This window comes from Macaca mulatta, chromosome 6 (genome assembly GCF_049350105.2).
Source record: "Macaca mulatta isolate MMU2019108-1 chromosome 6, T2T-MMU8v2.0, whole genome shotgun sequence".
NCBI lineage: Eukaryota > Metazoa > Chordata > Mammalia > Primates > Cercopithecidae > Macaca > Macaca mulatta.
This window is the reverse complement of record NC_133411.1, coordinates 156,810,492-156,831,968: the sequence shown is the minus strand read 5'-3', so window position 1 is coordinate 156,831,968 and position 21,477 is coordinate 156,810,492. Positions and strand designations below refer to the sequence as shown.

The following is a 21,477-nucleotide window of genomic DNA, read 5'->3' as shown; positions in this document are numbered from 1 at the left end:
GTATCATTAATATCCCCATTGCAAAGATGGAGAATCTGGGAGAAAGTGAATGGGTTCAGTTTTGAACTCAGTGAGATTGAAACACCTGTGAGATATTCATGTGTGGATATTCAGGAGGCCGTTGTACACAATCCTGGAACTCAGAAGAGAAATGACATTAGAATTAGATACTAGAATCTTCAGTTGATGAAAGAAAGCTTGGGTGGACTAGACAAGATTTCTTGGAAGTGTGTACAGAGTAAGAAAGGGGCCAGAGCCCTAAAGAGCAGCAAACACATCATAATCTGTCACCGAAGGCTTCACATAAATACATTTGCCAGATCCTTTGCAACTGAACTGTTTACTGGGAGTGTCTGTCTCCCTGTAAAGAAAAAGGAGCCCAGAGTCCAAAATCTCTGGCCTACAAAAAGGGCAAAGAGGAACTGTGTTAGAAATGATGTCAGTGATAAGGAAGGAGTGGGGGCTGGAAACTATGCTCAGAAGGAACAATGTGTGTCTGTGGAAAAATGGGGAACAAAAACCACAGGGCAAATGCTCCTTCAGTCTACAGATTTCTGAGGGGTTTACGTGGGGGGCACTGGAGAGGCTTGTTCTTTGTGGTTCAAGGAGATGAAACTAGGACATGTGGAAGAAAACTGCAGAGAAACATATTTCAGCTTGTATAAAGAAGGATTTCCCATAGCCAGGGCTCTCAGCGTGGAACTGGTTGCCTGTCCGCATCCTCCACTGGGAAAAGGCCAGTTTCCACTTGAGGGTGAGACAGGATGGTTCCTCTCTGTACTCATGAGAAATGCTCACAGCCGTTCCCACGGTTATGAGGAAGGACGTGAGGACAGAATAGGGATTTTTCCTGGTTGGGCAAGAACTATGGGACAATAGCTGTGTGGTTCTCAAACAGCTCTTCTTCTTGACAGTGATGTGGGTGATGAAAAGGCCAAGTCTGGGTGTCACAGCCAACAATAGTGTTCACAGAGCAATGGCTTTTTCAGTGCTGATGATCAGTAACTAAGTGTCCTCTCAAAACGTAAGACGAAAACTCTAGTTGCAAGTCCTTTGGATTTCACCAAAAAGCAGGATTGGAATCTCCAGGTTGTAAGGACCTCAAAGCACTAGGCTGGCTCTTACCTATGTAAGAATCTCCCTTGCAGCATCCCTGATAAATGTCCTCCTGGTCCTGTTTACAAATTTTCAATGATGGGCTTTCTGCAAGGCAGCTTTCCACGGTTCAAGAGTTCTCGTTGTGATGATGAAAAGTAAAAACAATAGCTGAGATTTATTGTGTTCTCACTGTGTGCTGAACACTGAGCTGAATACTTTCCATGTATTGAAATCTTGAATCCTTGCCACAAAGTTATTAAACAGCTTTAGTGTTATCCTCAGTTGTCAGGAAGTGAAGAAATTAAGTGTCACCATGTTAAGAATGCGTTCAAGGTCACACAAAGTGATAGAACAGTCTTTAAAGAATATGATTTTCACAAAATCACTTTATTTGTAACGTGTCTGAGAATCACCTTTACTATTTTTCACCGTTTTCTTTAAATTCTTTTATTAACAAAAACTTAAATACCTACTTTTAATTATTTCTTATACATCTGAAATTACAAAATTGATGTAGTTGTGTATTTTTCTCTAAATATGTATATTAAAACAAATTCATAAGTAATAAAAGGTTGCAAAATTTTCATACACGTGCTAAGTACAAACATCTAAGTGCCATTTTTGTGTGTGCCATATTTTGGGAAACATTGTTCTAAGGTATATTTCTTCTCATTTTTACATATTTATTTTAAAACCCAAATATGATAGATTTTGTGGTAATTTTCACTGTTGGTGTTAGCTCTGCCTTGTGACATTGCCAAGGGTAAGTCTTGGCAATCTTGGAAAAGTCAAAGGTTGGTTATAGAGTGTCTAAGAAGATTGTCTATATCCCCATTAAGAATTTTCCAGGTGTGGCTGGACGCGGTGGCTCACACCTCTAATCACAGAACTTTGGTAGGCCAAGACAGGCAGATCACTGGAGGTCAGGAGTTAGAGACCAGCCTGGACAACATGGTGAAACTCCGTCTCTACTAGAAATACAGAAATTAGTTGGGCATGGTGGTGTACACCTATAGTCCCAGCTACTCGGGAGGCTGAGGCAGCAGAATCGCTTGAACCTGGAAGGTAGAGGTTGCAGTGAGCCGAGATCACGCCATTGCACTCCAGCCTGGGTGATAAGAGCAAGACTCCATCTCAAAAAAAAAAAAAAAAATTATTCAGGTGTGTCATTTCCTGTTCTTTTAACCTCTTCCACAGGGACGTCTAGGTTTCACTAGACTCCCCTGGGCTGTAACTTTTGCCCGAAATGCCCTATTTTGTAAAGCAGCCACAGTTGTTCTATAAGGGCATATACAACCCTAGTTATAGAGCCCAGAATCTTTGCACCTGTATCCAGAAGCTGCTTTCACGCTCAGGCTCAGCTCCATCCAGGGATGGGGACAAAATACACACCCTAATGGAAGGATCATAGTCTCAGCCCAGAAGACAGGAGCCCTTTCCCATTCCTGCCTGTCCTTTAGCTATCACATGAACTATGGAAGTCTGAGTTCACTAAACTAAAACATTAATATAATAATTCTTGTCTTGCCAGCCTCTCAGGATGGTTGTGAGAATTAAAATGAGACAATGGATGTGTAGGTTTTGCAAACCGTGAAGAGTCGTAGACATTAGTCACTGTTGGGGCAGACTTCATGGCCTAAATATACCCTTACTTACCTCTTTGAGTGATCTATAAATCCAGGACACTTTCTAGCTCTTCTATAAAATATGAAGTTGGAGAAGTGGTATGTGGACAAGACTCAATGATACTCACGTAATTTATTAGGTGAGGAACTGCTATGTGTCAGTTGCTATTCCAGGCCTTAAGATACAATGTTGAATGGGGGAGATAAGCAGAGCTGATATTCAACCAGTAGAAACTAGTGGACGTACTGATTGCTACAGTGTTTTCTGAAAATATTGCTAAATATTTTCATGCTAATGGATGCGTGCCATTTCCTTTAGTCTTATAGTTCACACACATAACCCTATCTACTCCAGCCCCTCACTCAGAACTTCCAGACCTCCCCACAAGCCAGCAACTGAAGGGTTAAATTCCAGGCTGCAGCCCCCACCTCCTGCCCTCCACCTGCCCCCACCTCTCCCGCCCCCACCAGACTCTGTTCCAGGACTTTTCCCACTGTCAATTCTGATTGATTAGTGCCATGTTGCACTGGTTGTTAAATAGTTTGAATATCACTCTGGGAGAACAGGTTCTATTCTATTGAGAAGAGATGGTAAACAAGTGAATGAAACAATGCATACTTCAACTGCAGATTATGATAAGAACTATAAAGAAATGAGTCGTGCTGGGGGTGGAGAGGGGAAATCTTAGATGGCATGATCAGGAAAGGTCTCCATGAGGAAGTAAGACGTGAGTTGAGACAGGAATGGGAATAAGAAAACTAGAGCCAGCCATGCAATGATCCAAGGGAGGAGCATTGCCACAGAGGGAAGAGTAGGAGCAAAAGCCCTTGGGCAGGAATGGGTTTGGCATGCATGCAGAACAGAAAGAAAGCCCATGTGATCAGACAATAATGCAGGTTGCCCAAGGTAGGCATGGCTGGAGCATTTGTGTGCCGCAGTCTTTGGTAGCCTGGATTTTATTCCAAGTATGAGGAAAAACCATTAGAATGACTTAAATATGTTAAAATGTGGTTATCATATTTACAAAATACCTTATTCTGAGAAGTTCAGGTCTCAGAATAGACTCTCATATTGTTTCTCTACTGCAATTGAAAAACCTGAGGCTGATTAACCTTCTGCTAGGTGTATGTGGGGGATGATAACAAGCCATTCACCAGCCTAGAGGGACCAGCCTATACGGTTCTACAGTTTAGGGAATTTAAGAACAGGAAATTACCAATTGGGAGAAACTTTAATGAGGACATAGTCAATCTTTTGAGCCACTTTAAAATCAGCCTTGAAAACAAGGTAGCCAAGACTTTATCCTTTATCTAATCTGATCTTCACAACAACCAGGTCGAGTAGGCCAAGCTGAAGTTATCATTTCCCATAAGTAAGAAGCGTCAGATTTCACAAAGAAAATTACATTTATGTTTAACAGAGCCATGGGCAAAGATTATTTCACCTATTTTGCTGACGGAGAAAGCAATTACGAAAATTTTCCTGATTTTACAAGCATTTGTCGCAGCTGGACTAGCACTAAAATATAGGTGCCCGGATTCTCGCTGTCTCTCTGTGTCATTCTCCTTGTGACATTCAGGGAATGGGGAAATTTTGTAACTTTCATCAAGTCAGGTAAGGAACAACCCAGCCAGCTTCCCACAAACTACTTAGGGCATTCGCCCCACACATGCCAATGAGTATCTGGTCAAGTGCTCTGATAATTTGCATAGTTAGTGTGGAGAGAGTACATGTATATGCACTCAGCATGGTATACTACATGTCAGTGAATTTTCATTTCAAATCTTAGAGCTGGCTGAAAGCTGTCCAGAAAATTATCTGTGAATGGGTGCCAGTTTTCCAAAAATATCTAAACTTTTGAATTATAAACCAAACGGTCATAAAGGGATGAGGGAAAGCAAGAACAAAGAGATGTCTTTTTCTTCATTTTACCAGAGGCCCCTAAGTAACTGTAGCTCTAACCTGTGAGTATCCCAGAAAATACAAAAGAATAGGAGCGTGCATTTGCATGGTCCTGATGCAGCATTATCGATTAGAAGAGTCCCACACAAGGACATGGGAGAAGGTTTGCCCCTAGGATAGGATACAATATCAAGGTGGCTTTTCCCACACCTTGGCAATGAGAATGCCCCTAGGACCCTTTTCCCACTGTGTTATTCCAACTTCATTCCCATTCAGTTCTATCCCTCTGACTTTACCCCATTTCATTCATTCCTTTTACTTAGTTTGATTTTTCCTATCTCTCCCATCAGTCTGCAGTGTTTTTGAGGCAGCAGTCACGTCGCCAACTTTCAAAGTACGAAGCATGGTATTTTTCATAATAGATGCTCAGCACATTTTTACTTAACAAAACAGAATATAATAATGGCTACTGCTTATACACCAATGTGTGTCACTGTGATGTTAGGTGCTCTTTGTATTTGATTTGATTTTATCGTTATAACAATTGAATGATGTAGGTGTCTTCATCCTTGTTTTACAGGGGAGGAAACTGAAGATTTGGAAAATTAAGTAACTTGTCCAAGGTCACATAATTAGTAAGTAGCAGAGTTGGGACTCAATCCATATCTTTTCTGATTTAAACATGGGGTAACTTACACATTAATCTAGGCTGCCTTCCTGTATTGACTATTTTGTTATAAAATTGAAAGAGAAAAGCTGGAATCGTGAGACCTGGTTAGACAAGCAGTCACTTGCCTTCAGGAAGCTGGACCTGTTGAACTGCCAAGCAGAGTCCACATTCTTGATATGTACCTGGGTATTAGAGGGCGGACAGGTACCTGTGGAAAGGAACTCATTTCAAACCTTAGGCTAATTCTTATGCTCTTTTAATACTAGACGAACAAACTAAAATGAAGCTGTCCTGTGTTCAGGTGTACTGTGTGCTAATCCTATTCTCCTTAGGAGAAGAGGAGCAGTAGGGGATGATTTCTACAAGTCATTGCCTGGCTTTGCAGACAGATTGCTGAGTCAGAGAGAGTCAGCTGAAATTACAGAAAGGCAGATGGGCAGCTTACCCCAGGATAATGCAGGTCTATTATTCAGCCTTTCCTAAGAGTTACAGAGCAGGATGCCATCACAACAGACTGAAGGTTTAGTGACCGTGGGGGGATATATTGGTAAAGGTGTACTATGCTGGTGCCTATTTGGAAATCCAAGGTCCTGAAGTTGTTGAAAAAGTTATTTAAATGAATAAGCTAAAGACAGAACCAAAGGGGTATAGCATAGCAGAATAAGCTCTAATCATGATCTTAGGTTATTGTGTCTTTTAATTTAAATGCTGGAACTAATTTTAAAAATCATGTAGATGAATAATGTTTTGAAATATTAATTAATAGTCTCTCGAATTTGCTTCAACCCTTGTTCCTTTTCTCATTCAGTCAGCTAAGGATTCTTCATCACTGCCTTCGGGGTGAACTGACAGCAGAAAGCAGAGAGTCAATTGTTGGCTTTTGAGTTTAGCAATCCAGATATTATGACTCAGCTATGAAAACATGAGATTTTGAGAGAATATGGAATAAGTAAAAATGTTCTGATCTCAAAGACAAAGAATGGATTCCCAAGGCTGGGAAGAAAGATATACAAGAAACTTAAAGGTTGGTTGGAGAAAGAATAAGGAAACACAGGCAGATGGACCATGATGACTGTATTGAGTCAGCATCTGGGGAATGACCAGAGTCCATTTGACTGTACATCATCTGTAGCTCAGAACCTAGGGACAGCAGGCTTTACACATGAAGTCTTATGTATTGCCTGCACTGAGGAGCTGTGATGAGGTCCCCTCTTTGACAGAAGTCAGCACCTAGCCCACTGGTCATCTAGCAGGAGTGATAGCCATTCAAAAGCCCACTCTTAAGCTTGTTCTGTTGGCATCCAGTTATCCTAGAATTGTCGACTCTTTATCAATATCCTGGGACAACTGTATACCTGTGAAATGGACACTTATAAGGGTGGTAGCATATAAGAAAAAGCCCTTTACTCATATGCATAGGTGGAAAAAAAGGAAATTATCTAGAGGTTTTTCTGTGCATTCAGCGGCCAAAAAAAAGTTTCCATTTGCAGTACACAAAGTAATGGCTCCCAAAGATGTGGGAGAAGAAGTCCCTTTTGCCGTGTAAGGTAACATATTCTTAGGTTCTGAGCCCTAAGAATAGGTACAGATGATCAAATTTAGGATACTCAGATAGATAAATATTACTTTGGATTATCCTGGAGAGCTCAATATAATCACAAGTGTCTTTATAAAAGGGAGGCAGGAGAGTCAGAGTCAGAGAGGAAGATGCGACAATAGAGCAGAAGTGACAATAGAAGCAGAATTTGGAGTGACACAGAGCCATGAACCAAGAAATGTTGGCAGCCTCTAACAGCTGGCAAAGAAAAGGAAACTGATTTTCCCCTACGACCTCCAGAAGGAAGTAGCTTGTTAACAGTATGAAATCTTGAACCCTGTTCTATGTCTGCTAAATCACATTATATCGATTTGGCCCCAGACTTTGCTGTGTAAAACTGTCCCATGTTATTCTGGTACTGCCTGCAGCCTGTGCGCAGAAGTTTAAAAAAAGTACTGACTCTAAATCGACAAATCTCTCACCATGACCATTATCATATTCAGGAATTTGAATGGTCTTTTACCACAAAAAGACCAAATGGTCATTCAGTTTCAACAGATCTCATCACATCTTGAAAAAAATAACAACTTCCATTTACTGAACATGTATATTCTAAGACAATCAGTGTGCTGATACTTTCATGCTTTAGGTCATTTATTCTTACAGTCACCCTATAAAATAATGACTAATGTTATAATCTATAATTTTTTAAGTTCTAGAATAATTTAACTGCAGCTGGATTTAAAAGGTAAAAAAAAAATAGTTAAAATACAATCTGGGATGCAACTGAGTGTCATGGAACAGACCTCAAAACCAGTTCTATTAATTCCTGCCAAGGCACAATTGAGGCTTCTCTTCCATAAAATCCTTCTGTTGGTGTTCACGAAACATCTCATCAACTCCGAGAAGGCTCAGAGTATATCTGACAAACAAAAAGTTATTCCACATGGAGCAAGTTCAATAGGGATGAGGAAAATTTGGGTCCCAAAGACCTCTCACTCCTCTAAGACAATGAGCAGCACTCCAGTGGTGCTGTCAGTGGGAGGACTTTACAGGACATTATGAGGACAGCTAACATAACTCTATAGCATGGATGATTTGTGACACTGGCCTAAATGTCTAACGTGATCCCATGATCTGCGTTTGATGACTTGACTCCCAGCTCACGGTAGATAACATCCTTCTATTAGCAGTTGATGAGTCACAGTGCTGATTCCCCTCTGTCTGCCTGGTTCCTCCAGGTATGCTGAGCCCTTGGCATGTTGGACCCCACCAACCTCTTCCCTCAACACTGCCTTTCCTCCGTATCTTCACCTTTAGCCCTTGTAATTTTTATTTGGTCTCAAGGGACAGCATAGTGTATTTTCCAATCTGTTATTTTAGCATATGTTTTATGTTCTACTTTATTCTAGATGTTCTGGCCTTTGACTCTAAAAGTCAAACTTTGGGTATAAGAACTATTTTTCTCAAACTACTCTCCCAGTCTTGAGTTTCAAAATCCTGACAATATAAGCTAGAGGTGGGAGCATGAGGTACAAGGATGTGTGGAAGAGTAAGAAAGGAACCACATACACAATATTGCAAAACACGATTACTATTCATAATCCCAGGGCCATACAGGCAATAAGAGATGAAGGCAGGAATCACATCCACATCTCTCTGATGTGGTCTCTCTGATGTGGTCTCTCTGATATGACAACCAGTCCATCATTAGACCTCTCTGACTAGCATGCCCAACTCTAAATCACTGCAAATTCTACTCAAAGGTCCTAGTCTGGGCCTATGGAGCAGCTTTGTCCCTTCTTTCTCAAGATAGTCATTTGGATATTTGAAAAGAATTATTTTGGCACCTGAGACATCTATAAGCTAAATACCATCTAACTCCTCTACTGTTCTTCCTAGACATAATGTTGTCCATCTTTTCATCTTCCTGGACCTTCTTCTGGAAGTACGCAAGTTTTTGTGTGTCCCTCTTGACCTGGTTCCTCTGTCTGCCTGGTTCCTCCAGGTATGCTGAGCCCTTGGCGTGTTGGACCCCACCAACCTCTTCCCTCAACATTGTGTGTCTTTCTCAAGTAAGCTTCATCATTCCAATTAGGGAGGTCTAAAGTTAACAACAGACACTTTCCCAATATCATTGTTCCTGGCACCACACTTCCAAATTGAAATCTGACTGTACCGTGCAGAATGTGTACAGGCTTCTACTGCGTCTTTCTATGAGATATTTCCAACCTCAGAGAAGGTGCTTGGGATCAATTGAGGGTATTCTTCAACCTCTCTCTAGAGCAAAAAGGCACTCCTAATGCCATAGCATACCAAGATTTATAGAATGACTAGGAAAAAGGTTTTGAATGTGTTATGTAGTAATTGGTTCCAGCAATAGTGAGAATCTGAAGTTACCACAAGTGCTCCTTATGTCAGAAACCCCATACTGTAAGGCAGCAGGGGATGGGGTGGGCAAGTCTGCAAAATGACGGTATACCTACTATGTACCCATTAAAATTAAAAGTTTGAAAAAAAAGTATAGTATAAAGAGCAGGAGCCTGTAGCTGATTCTGCAAAAAATTCACTTTGGGCCCTTGAATAATGGTTTTACCTCGTTTGATTTTATTTTTCCCACTTGTAAAACAATAGGATTAGGACAGAGTGAGGTTTTAAAAATTTTTTTTTATGTTTATAGCTTTTGAGGTACAAGTGGCTTTTGGTTATGTGGATAAATTACATAGTGGCAAATCTTGAGATTTTAGTGCACTCTTCCTCTGAGTAGTATATGTTGTACCTAATATGTAGTTTTTTATCCCACAACCCTCTAGAGTAGTTTCTTAAGGTGTTTGTTTACTCACTGCAATAAGGAAAACATTTCTGCACATGAACACCAAAAATATGTGTTTTTTACTTATCCAAAAATTATATACATAAGCTACTCTAACATGTATAGTATAAAACACACCACAAGTAAAACTTTTAAAATAATTGGAATTTTAAAATATAATAATGAGTCTAATCTATTTCATTTTATCCCAGTGAGTCATCATAAGCACCTAGAGCATGGAGTGGCAAACTTTTTCTATAAAGGGCCAGATGGTAAATACGTTAGGCTTTGCCGGCCATATTCTTTCTCTTGTAAATATTATTTTGTCTGATGTTAGTACAGCCATTTCAGCTTTCTTATGGATGCTATTTGCATAACATATATTTTTCTATCCTTTTACTTTCAACCAATTTGTATCCTTGAATCTAAAATAGTATGTCTTATAGGGACCCCTTATACATGGTTGGTGGGGATATAAATTAATATAGTCATTTTGGAAAACAGTATGAAAGTTTCTCAAAAAGAAAAAAAAAAAGAAAATTACCGTATTATCCAGCAAGCCCACTTCTAGGTTTATACCTAAAGGGATTGAAATCAGGATCTTATCAAGATTATCTGCACTCTCATAGTTTATTCACAATAGTTAAGACATGGAAGCAACCGAAATGTCCATTGATGGATGAATGGGTAAAGAGAATGTGGTGTATGCATAATGGAATATTATTCAGTCTTATAAATGAAGAAAATGCTGCTATTGTGACAACAAGGATAAACCTGGAGGACATTATCCAAGTGAAATAAGCCAGGTTCAGAAAGACAAAGACTGCATGATATCACATACATGTGGACTCTATGAAAGTCAAACTCATAGAAGTAGATTGTAAAATGGTGGTTACCAGAGCCTGGGAGGGAGCAGGGATTGGAGGGTGGATGGGAAAACTGGATATGTGAGTCAAAGGGTACAAAGTTTTAGTTGGTTAAGAGGAATGGGTCTAGTGGTCTGTTGCATAGCATAGCGACTATAGTTAATAATAATTACTGTATATTTCAAAATTTCTTTAAAAAGAGTAGATTTCAAATGTTCTCGCAATAAATGATAAGTTTGTGAGGTGATAAATATGTTAATTAGCCTGATTTAATCATTGCACAAAGTACACATGTAACATAACATAACATTGTACCACATAATATATATATATAATTATTTGTCAATTTAAAAAAAACCTAAACAGAAAACCAAAATCAAAGTCTCCGATAGACAACACATAATTGCATCTTGTTTTTTATTTGAGTTTGACAATTTTTGACTGAACTATTAGTCAGTTCAAATTTAACATTATTATTGATATGATTGGATTTGCATCTAGCACCATTTAGCTTGTTTATTTCTGTATGTTTCATGTCTTTTTGTTCCTCTATTTCTCCTTTACTGCTTTTTTTCTTTGCATTGAGAGAATATTTTCTAATGTAACATTTTAATTCCTTTAAGTTATTCTATTTTTAATGGTTTTGTTTTGTTAGCGGCTGTTCTAGAGTTTACTATATATATTTTAATTATCGCAGTCTACTTTAAATTTATACTACCATAATTGAAATGAGATATACAAACCTTGCTTTTCCATAGCTATTGTACTTATTGTTGTATGTATGTGTATATATATTACATTATATAACATCATACATGTTACAAATATGCTACAAAATATGTGTTGCAAATCTAACGATATTGTAGTTTAATTTTTACTTCATATAATTTTATGTCTATTAAAGAAGCTGAGACATGATGTCTGTTGCAACTACTCAGCTCTGCAACTATAGCATGAAAACAGCCATGGGCAACGCTTACATGAGGAACATTGCTGTGTTCCAATAAAACTTTGTATATAGGCATTGAAATTTGAATTTTACATCATTTTTACATCATGAGATATTCTTCTGTCATTTTTTCCCAACCACTTAAATATGTAAAAACTACTTTGGCTCACAAATTATATGAAAACAGTCAGGGGCAAGATTCGATCTGAGTGCATAGTTGCCCAACCACCTGGCCATCGGCAATTACACTTTAAACTCTTTTATGTGACACCCTGAGGCTACCTAGACATATCACCAGGCCAGCCATGGTGGTGAAATAAGGTCAGAGATTGGGCTTCAGTGTCCTATCTTCATTTCATGAAGAATAGTTGTACTTATATTTTGTTTTGTTTGTCAGATGAGAAATATTGCTTAACAAAATGGAAGGAAAGAAGAAGGGAGAGGGAAGGAAGGAAGAGAGCAGGAAGGGAGAAAAAAGTAATCTCAAATGTTCTCTCTAGACCTGACATTTTACTACTTTCATGTAAAATAGTACCAAATCTTTAAGAACTCTGATAAATTTCTGTATTCTTAAAATCTAAATATTTGTATATTAGGCTGTATTTTCATTTATCTCTATTAATGTCTTTCTGAACTTTTAAATCTAAGTTTATTTTCACAAAGAGAAATAACATTAAGGAGAGGGAACAGATTTTCTATACCCAGACATAAAGAATTAGGAGAACAGAGATCTTTTAGCACCCTCTTGTGTCCGTAAGTAGTGATCACAACAGCCTAGCCCTCTATTAATAACATCTAAGATCTCAGTGGGATAATATTCTTGCAACAAATAACTAGAAGTGATAACAAGGGTTTGACAATGCTTATTTGCACTTATTTGTTATATTTGAACACATCTTCTACAAATAACAGTTCCCTGAAAAGAACACTTCCTTTCTTCCTTTGGTCTAAATGCTACCCACTCTTTTAAAAAAAAAGTTTACCACCAACTTTAGCCCATCGTAATTATCCTTTCTGCATAATTAAAGCACTTGATATTATAGGTTTCAACAGCAGACATGGGTTTGCTTCTTAACTCTGCTCTTTATTAGCTGTATAACTCTCTGAAAATCAATCAGCCTTCTCTTCTAAGTGCTTATGCAGCCGTTTATGAATGAATGGAACCCTACCCATGTAAGCATAGTTGTTTCACCTATGACCGAACTAAAAATCACTTTGACTTAAAAGTTAGAACTGGAGACACAAGCAACGAAAGAAAGAACAGACAAATGGCACTTCATCAAAATTAATAACTTTTTTGTGTCAAAGGACACTATCAAGAAAGTGGATTGACCACCTACCAAATGGGAAACAATATTTACAAATTGTACATAGTGGATTCTTCTTATTGGTGTTATTTGTAGTACTCAGGTTCTAAAAGTCACTGTAAACATTGAATTAGCAAATATTACAACATTGTTCCTAGACAAATAGACACATATTTATATACACTTTGTGTGTGTATATATGTATATCCCAATTATATATATTTGCATTACATATATTTACATTTTATATAATGTATATATGTTTACATCATATTTAATGTTTGGATATATATCATAGATTATAATCTTAAATCCTAAAAATAACTCATTTTGGTAGGTTTTATTTTCTTTAATTTACAAAAGGGGAAACAAGGTTTAGAAGAGATAAGAAACTTACCTGATGCTGCCTCACTAACAGGTTTGAGTTGAGACTCAAACCCATGCCACTGACCCCAGAGCTTAAACTTTTTGCAGTGTACTGCACTGTCAATCTGGTAATCTCTGAACAGAAGCTGAAACAAGAAGATAGAGCAATGCCTTAGTCAGTCTCAGCTGAGAATATGCAGCTCTGGCAACTAAATTTTTCACTGCTTTGCATATCTTCAAATGACCACTGATTTTGGGATTACAAATAATTTTAGCAAATAGGCAAATTCACAAATATAAAACCTACAGATAATGAGAATCAGCTATATTTGATAACGGTCTATTATCAAAGATATATAAAGAACTGTTGCAACTCAATAAAAAATAAGTCAATTAAAAAATGAGCAACTCACAAAAATAAAATGCAATATTTAGAAATACATATAAGCAAGGAGGTGAAGGACCTCTATAAGGTGAAGTACAAAGCATGGTTGAAAGAAATCATAGATGACACAATCAAATGGAAAAATAGTTTATGCTAATGGGTTGAAAGAATCAACATTGGCTGGGTGTGGCGGATCACGTCTGTAATCCCAGTACTTTGGGAGGCCAAGGCAGGCAGGTAACTTGAGGTCAGGAGTTCAAGACCAGCCTGGCCAACATGGCTAAACCTTGTTACTACTAAAAATAAAAATAAAAATAAAAATAAAAATTAGCTGGGAGTGGTGGTGCATGCTTGTAATCCTAGCTACTCGGGAGGCTGAGGCAGGTGAACCACTTGAACCTGGGAGGAGGAGCTGCAGTGAGCCAAGATGGCACAACTGCACTCCAGCCTGGGAGACAGAGTGAGACTCCATCTAAAAAAAAAAAAGAAAGAAAGAAAGAGTCAATGTTGTTAAAATGACCATATTGCCCAAAGCAATCTATAGATTCAATGCAATTTCTATTAAATTACCAACATCATTTTTCACAAATTAGAAAAAACAATTCTAAAACTCATATGAAGCCAAAAAAGAGTCCAAACAGTCACAGCAATCTTGAGCAAAAGGAATAAAACTGGAGGCATCACATTACCTGACTTCAAACTATACTACAAGGCTACAGTAGTCAAAATAGTATGGTACTGGTACAAAAATAGACCAATGGAGCAAAACAGATAGCATAGAAATAAAGCCATAAATCTAAAACCATCTGATCTTTGACAAAGTTGACAAAAATAAACAATTGGGAAAGAATATTCTATTTAATAAATGGTGCTAGGATAACTGGCTAACCCTATGCAGATGAATGAAACTGGATCCCTGCCTTTCACCATATATAGAAAGTAACTGAAGATGGATTTTAGACTTAAATATAATGCCTCAAGCAATAAAAATCCTAGAAGAAAACTTAGGAAACACTTTTTTGGACATTGGTCTAAGCAAAGAATTTATGACTAAGCCCTCACAAGGAAATGCAACAAAAACGAAAATGACAGTAGAGACCTAATTGAAATACCCAGCTTCTGCACAGCAAAAGAAAGTATCAACAGAGTAAACAGACAACCTTCAGAATGAGAGAAAACTTTTGCAAACTATGCATCCAACAAAGGTCTAATATCCAGAATCTATGAGGAGCTTAAGCACATCTACAAGCAAAAAGCAACTCCATTGAAAAATGTACAAAGGACATGAAAAGATGCTTCTCAAAAGAAGACACATTAAAAAATTCCAATATTATTAATCATCAGGGAAATACACACCAAAACCACCATGAGATATCATCTTACCCAGTGAGAATGGCTATTATTAAAAAGACAAAAAATAATAGATGCTGGTGAGGTTATAAAGAAAAAGGAACTTTCATACACTGTTGGTTTGGAAGTAACAAAACGAGCAAGGGTGATATAGAAGTCTGCATGGTGTGTGGCTAGAGTTGGTTAGTTTTTGTTTGTTTGTTTGTTTTGTTTTGTTTTGTTTTTTTAAGTTTCATTCCATCTCTAACATTTAATGCTAAAGTATTAGCAGAAAAGAAAAAAAAACTCTATAAGTGGGTTATACGTTTGAGAAAGAAACACATCAAGAAAGAGATGGAGAGGTGGAGCAATATGGCAGAATAGAAGGCTCCACCAATTGTCCCCCCTGCAAAGAAACCAATGTAAAAACTCTCTACACTCAAAAAAAAAATCTTCAGTCAGGTAAGCACTCACAATACCTGGTTTTAACTTCATATCACTGAAAGAGCCACTGAAGAGGTAGGAAAAACAGTCTTGAATCACTGACACCACTCCTCCCCCACCTCCCTGTCAGGGGCAGTGTGGTACAGACTATTTCTGTTCCACGGGGAGATGGAGAGCCAGCAATTATGAGGTGTTAAACTCAGTGCTGCCCTCGTTATAGCAGAAAGTAAAACTAGACCAGACTTAGCTGATGCTGGCCCATAGAGGATGCATTTAAATCAGCCCTGGCCAGAGGGAAATCACAGATCCCAGAGGTCCAAACTTTAGTTCCCACAAGCCTCACCACTGTGGGCTAAAGTGCTGTGGGGCACCAAATAAATTTGAAAAAGAGTCTAGGCCACAAGGACTGCAGCACCTAGGTGAGTCCTAGGGTTGAACTGGTCCCACAGTGAACTGGGGATTAGAGGGCACAAAACCTACTAATCACCAGTCAGGACAACTTGAGCAGTGCTGACCTTCCTGTAACCCCAAGCTGAATAGCTTGCAGCTCCAAAAGAGACCCTTTCCTTCCTCCTGAGGAGAGCAGAGGCAGGAGTGGGGAGGACTTTGTCTTGCATCTTGGATATCAGCTCAGTCACAGTAGGATAGAGTATGGTCAGAGCTGTGAGGCCCCCTTTCCAGGCCCTAGCTCCCAGACATTTCCAGACACACCCTGGGTTAGAAGGGAACCTGCTGCCTTGAAGAGAAGGACCCCGTCCTAACAGGATTCATCACCTCCTAACTGAGGAACCCTTGAACTCTGAATAAGAATCAGCAATACCCAGGTACTACACTGAGACACTTGGGTGAGACTCTGAGACTTGCTACCCTCGGGTAAGACTCAGCACATTCCCAGCTGTAGTGGCTATGGGGTGAGACTCCTACTGCTTGATAAAAACAGGGGGAAAAGTTAAGGGGACTTTGCCTTGCACCTTAGGTACTAGCTTGGCCACAGTGGGTAGAGCACCAAGTGGGCTTTTGGAGTCCCTGGTTCTAGGACTTGGCTCTTAGACAGCATTTCTGGGCCTGCTTTGTACCAGAGGGGAGGCTGCTCCCCTACAGGGTGAGTCCCAGGCCAGACAGCAGTCACCACAAGCTGACTGAAGAGCCCTCAGGCCTTAACGAAACATCAGCAGTAGTCTGGCAGCATTCCCCATGAGATGGCGGTGGCTGTCTGGAAAGGGAAGAGAAGAGTGAGAAGAACTGTGTCTAATGGTTTTAGTGCCAACTCAGCCACAGTACGATAAAATACCAGGTGAACTTCCATGGTCATGAATCTAGTCCCTGGCACCTGGACAGCACTTCTGGACCCAACTGAGGCCTGGGGGAATTTGCCACCCTGAAGAGAAGAATGTAAGCCTGGTTGGCTTTGCCACCTGCTGATTGTAGAGCCCCAGGGCTTTCAGTGAACATAGGTGGTAGAGAGTGGTTACAGCAGGCCTTGGGTGATACCCAGTGCAGTACTAGCTTTAGGATTGATCCAATGCACTTGTAGGGGTGATGGCCACAGAGGTTCTTGTGTCACTCCAACCCCAGCTCCAAGTTGCTCAAAGCAGAGACAGACTCCATTTGTTTCAGAGAAAGTAAGGGAAAAGAACAAGAGTCTCTGTCTGGCAGTCCAGAGAATTCTTCTGGATCTTGTCCAAGACCATCAAGGAGGTTATCTCTATGAGTCCATAAGAATTACAATGCTACTGGACTTGGGATCACCACTAAAGCGATTCAGTTTAGATCACAACACCCAAGTCTTTTCAAATATCTGGAAAGCCTTCCCAAGAAGGATGAGTACAAGTAAACCTGGACTGCAAAACTACAATAAATACCTAACTCTTCAATGACCAGACATAGATGAACATCTACAGGCATCAAGATGGCTCAGGAAAACATGACCTTACCAGATGAACTAAGTAAGTCACCAGGGACCAGTCCTGAAGGAACAGAGATATGTAACCTTTCAGACAGAGAATTCAAAATTGCTGTTTTCAGGAAATGCAAAGAAATTCAATATAACACCGGGAAGAAATTCAGAATATCAGATAAATTTAGCAAAGAGATTGAAATACCTAAAAAGAATCAAGCAGAAGTTCTGGAGTTGAAAAATGCAATTGGCATACTGAGGAATGCATCCGAGTCTTAATAGCAGAATTGATCAAGCAACATAGTTAGTGAGTTTGAAGACAGGCTATTTAAAATATATAGAGGAGAAAAATGAAAACAGAATTTAAAAAATGAAGCATGCCGACAGGATCTAGAAAATAGCTGCAAAATGGCAAATCTAAGGCTTATTGGTCTTAAAGAGTAGGCAGAGAAAGAGATAGAGGTAGACAGTTTATTCATAGGGTTAATAACAGAGAATGTCCCAAAGCTAGAGAAAGATATCAATATCCAAGTACGAGAAAATTTAACCAAAGAAGACTACCTCAAGGCATTTAATAATTGAACTCCCAAGGGTAAAGAAAGCATCTAAAGCAGCAAGAGAAAAGAAACACATAGCATACAATAGAGCGCTAATATACTTGGCAACAGATTTTTCAGTGGAAACTTTACAGGACAGGAAAGAGTGGCATGATTAATTTAAGGTGCTGCTGAAGGGAAAAAAAAAAAGTTTACCCTAGAATAGTATATCCACTGAAATTATCCTTCAAACACGAAGGAGAAATAAAGGCTTTCCCAAACAAACAAGCTGAGGGATTTCATCAACACCAGACCTGTCCTACAAGAAATGCTAAAGGAAGTACTTCAATCAGAAAGAAAAGGATGTTAATGAGCAATAAGAAATCATCTGCAGGCACAAAACTCACTAGTAATAGTAAGTATACAGAAAAACACAGAATGTCCTAACACTACAACTGCGGGGTATAAACTACTCTTGTCTTCAGTAGAATGACTAAACAATGAACCAATCAAAAATAATAACTACAACAACTTTTCAAGACATAGACAGTACAATACAATATAAATAGAGACAACAAAAAGTTAAAAAGTGGGGGATAAAGTTAAGGTGTAGAGTGTTTATTAGGTTATTTGGTTTGTTTGTTTATGCAAATCGTGTTGGGTTGTTATCAGCTTAAAATAATAGGTTATAAGATGGTATGTGCCGCCCTCATGGTAACCTCAAACCAAAATACATACAATGGATACATGAAAAATAAAAAGCAAGAAACTAAATCATATCTTCAGAGAAAAATCATCTTCACTAAAAGGAAGACAGAAAGGAAAGAAATAAAGAAGAGAAGATCACAAAACAATCAGAAAAGAAATAACAAAATGGCAGGAGTAAATCCTTATTTATGAACAATAATATGGAATGTAAATCAACTAAATCTCCAATCAAAACACAGAGTGGCTGAATTAAAAAAAAACCTGTTGCCTCCAAGAAACACACCTAACCTATAAATACACACATAGACTGAAAATAAAGGGATGAAAAGATGATATTCCATGCCAATGGAAACCAAAAAAGAGCAAGAATAGCTATACTTCCATCAGATAAAATAAATTTCAAGACACAAACTGTACAGCCACTATGGAAAATGGTATGGAGATTTCTCAAAAAACCAAACATAGAACTACTATATAATCCACCAATCCCACTATTGGATAATTATACCAAGGAAAAGAAATTGGTATATCAAAGCTATACATGCACCCATATGTCTATTGCAGCACTAGTCACAATAGCAAAGATATGAAATCAATTTCAGTGTCTATCAATGGACAAATGGATTTTAAAAATGTGGAATATATACATAATAGAATATTATTCAGCATTTTAAAAAGTATGAAATCCTGTCATTTGCAGCAAAATGGATGGAACTGGAGATCACTATGTTCAGTGAAATAAGCCAGTCACAAATAGACAAATATCACGTGTTCTCACTCATATGTGAAAACTAAAAAGGTTGATCTTCTGGAGGCATAGCATAGAATTATAGAATGGAGTCTGAGAAAAATTGTGAGGGCAAGGAGTTGAAGAAAGTCTCAGTAAAGGATATAAACATATGGTTAGATTAAAGATTTAAGTTTTAATGTTGTTTGACCCCTTTTTTTGTTTTTTGTTTTTTGGTTTTTTTTTTTGAGACAGAGTCTTGCTCTGTTGCCCAGGCTGGAGTGCAATGGCACGATCTCGGCGTACTGCAACCTTTGCCTCCCAAGTTCAAGCAATTCTTCTGCCTCAACCTCCCAAGTAGCTGGAATTACAGGCGCTGGCCACAACACCTGGTTAATTTTTGTATTTTTAGTAGAGACAGGGTTTCACCATGTTGGCCAGGCTGGTCTTGAATTCCTGGCCTCAGGTGATCTGCCTGCCTCAGCCTCCCAAGGTGCTGGGATTACAGGCATGAGCCACCCCTTTTTCATAAGGTGACTATAGTTAGCAAAAATGTATTGTATATTTTAAAGTATCTAGAAGAGAGTACTTTAAATGTTCCCAACACACACACATCCACACATCCACACAGTTTTCTCCTTATAAAATATGATTTCCAGGCCCAATCCTCTCACAAGCATCCTAGAGCAGTAAAGATTTCACATAGTGACATCAGACTTGAGTTTGATTCCAGCTTTACCATTCACTTACCATGAGAGTGGACAAATTAGTTAACCTCAGAGTCTCAGTTTTCTCATCTGTGCGTTGAATATAGTAAGAGTATTCAATTAAAAGGGCTGTGGGGAGGATTAAAGAAAATACTTCATGTGAAGAACATAGCATAGCATCTACGAATCTACCACAGGGTAGACATTCAGTAAATACTAACCATTTCTATATTTTCAATATTATTACTGCTTGTTACTATGATTGGTCTCATCTAGCAACCTAGTTTTATTTGTCAATACTCCTCAAATTGTAATATACATCATAGTAGTAGCTCCATGTGTTTACTGTAAAGTCAGGCACCATGAGGTTAGTAGATTACCCCCATTTACAGATGAAAAAAACAGACAGGTGAAGTAGCCAGCTCAAGGTATATGATAAAGAAGGAATCCTAATCCGATAATTCTGACCCACACAGGATTGCAACATCTGAATTATGCCGCTTTAAAAATTGTTATTTCCACAAGATGGCGATCAACAATAGAGAATGGCTTGTCCTCTTATGCCCTCTCAATAAATAAAAATGATGTCCCATGGTGGTTAGTCAGTACTTACCCTTATTAACAAAAGCATTTTCTTCCAGGAGGAGAGCTTTCAGTATTTAAGGAAACTAAATATTTGGAGATAAAAGTTGTATACTTAAATAAGGATACTTGTAGCCAGTATTAAAGAGGTTTGTTCAGTAGAAATTTAGAGCACAAGATAGGCACTTGAAGAAAATATGAAGGGAAACCCTTTATGAAAAGTAATCAAAAAATAAGCAGCTTCCTACAATACTCCACAACTGGAGTCGTAATACACACTTCACGTCCCCATATCCATAATTCGGTCATTCCTTTGGAGAGATGAAAACAAAATTGCAGTTGGGCGTGGGGCTCACACCTGTAATCCTAGCACCTTGGGAGGCTGAGGTGGGCAGATCACCTGAGGTCAGGAGTTCAAGACCAGCCTGGCCAATATGGTGAAACCCTAAATACAAAATACAAAATACAAAAATTAGTCAGGTGTGGTGGCAGGCACCTGTAATCCCAGCCACTCAGGAGCATGAGGAAGGAGAATCACTTGCATCTGGGAAGCAGAGGTTGCAGTGACCCCAGATCACACCATTGCACTCCTGGGCAACAGAAGTGTAACTCTGTCAAGGAAAAAAAGAAAGAAAGAGAAAGAAAACAAAATTGCAATGAATTTAAACTATGCACATATAAACCTGTATTTACTATCTTCCACCCTTCCCCAATGTATTAATGAGAATTCTGCATTTTCAGCATTTCCTACTATGCCTCAATTCATTCCCATCTTCAGAAGATGAATTTCAGCCACTCCAGTTCTGTCTCTGGCCAATTTGTGATATAGAATTGGCAAATGAGTAGAGAGACAAAGTGAAAAGTAAAGAAAGGGAATTTTTATCAGAAAGACAAATATTCAATCAATTAAAAGGTGAGATATGGAAGCTGAAAGATAAGAGATGAGAAGAAAAATGAAGAGTCACTAAGGCTTGTTTTCTTTGATTGTTTTGTTGTTAATCAAGTTGAGTTTTTATGTGATAGAGAAGG

The 21,477-nt window shown here is 38.6% G+C and overlaps 1 long non-coding RNA gene across 1 annotated transcript; it reads right to left on the bottom strand.

The window, feature by feature from the left end:
* Nucleotides 1–1,507: 1,507 nt before the first annotated feature.
* On the bottom strand, nt 1,508–20,258 carry LOC144341251 (uncharacterized). Its single transcript, XR_013418133.1, has 3 exons — nt 19,910–20,258; nt 13,165–13,279; nt 1,508–2,231 (listed from the first exon to the last, which is right to left on the bottom strand). It is a non-coding gene; the product is annotated as an uncharacterized LOC144341251 (long non-coding RNA).
* Between the last annotated feature and the right edge of the window lie 1,219 nt (nt 20,259–21,477).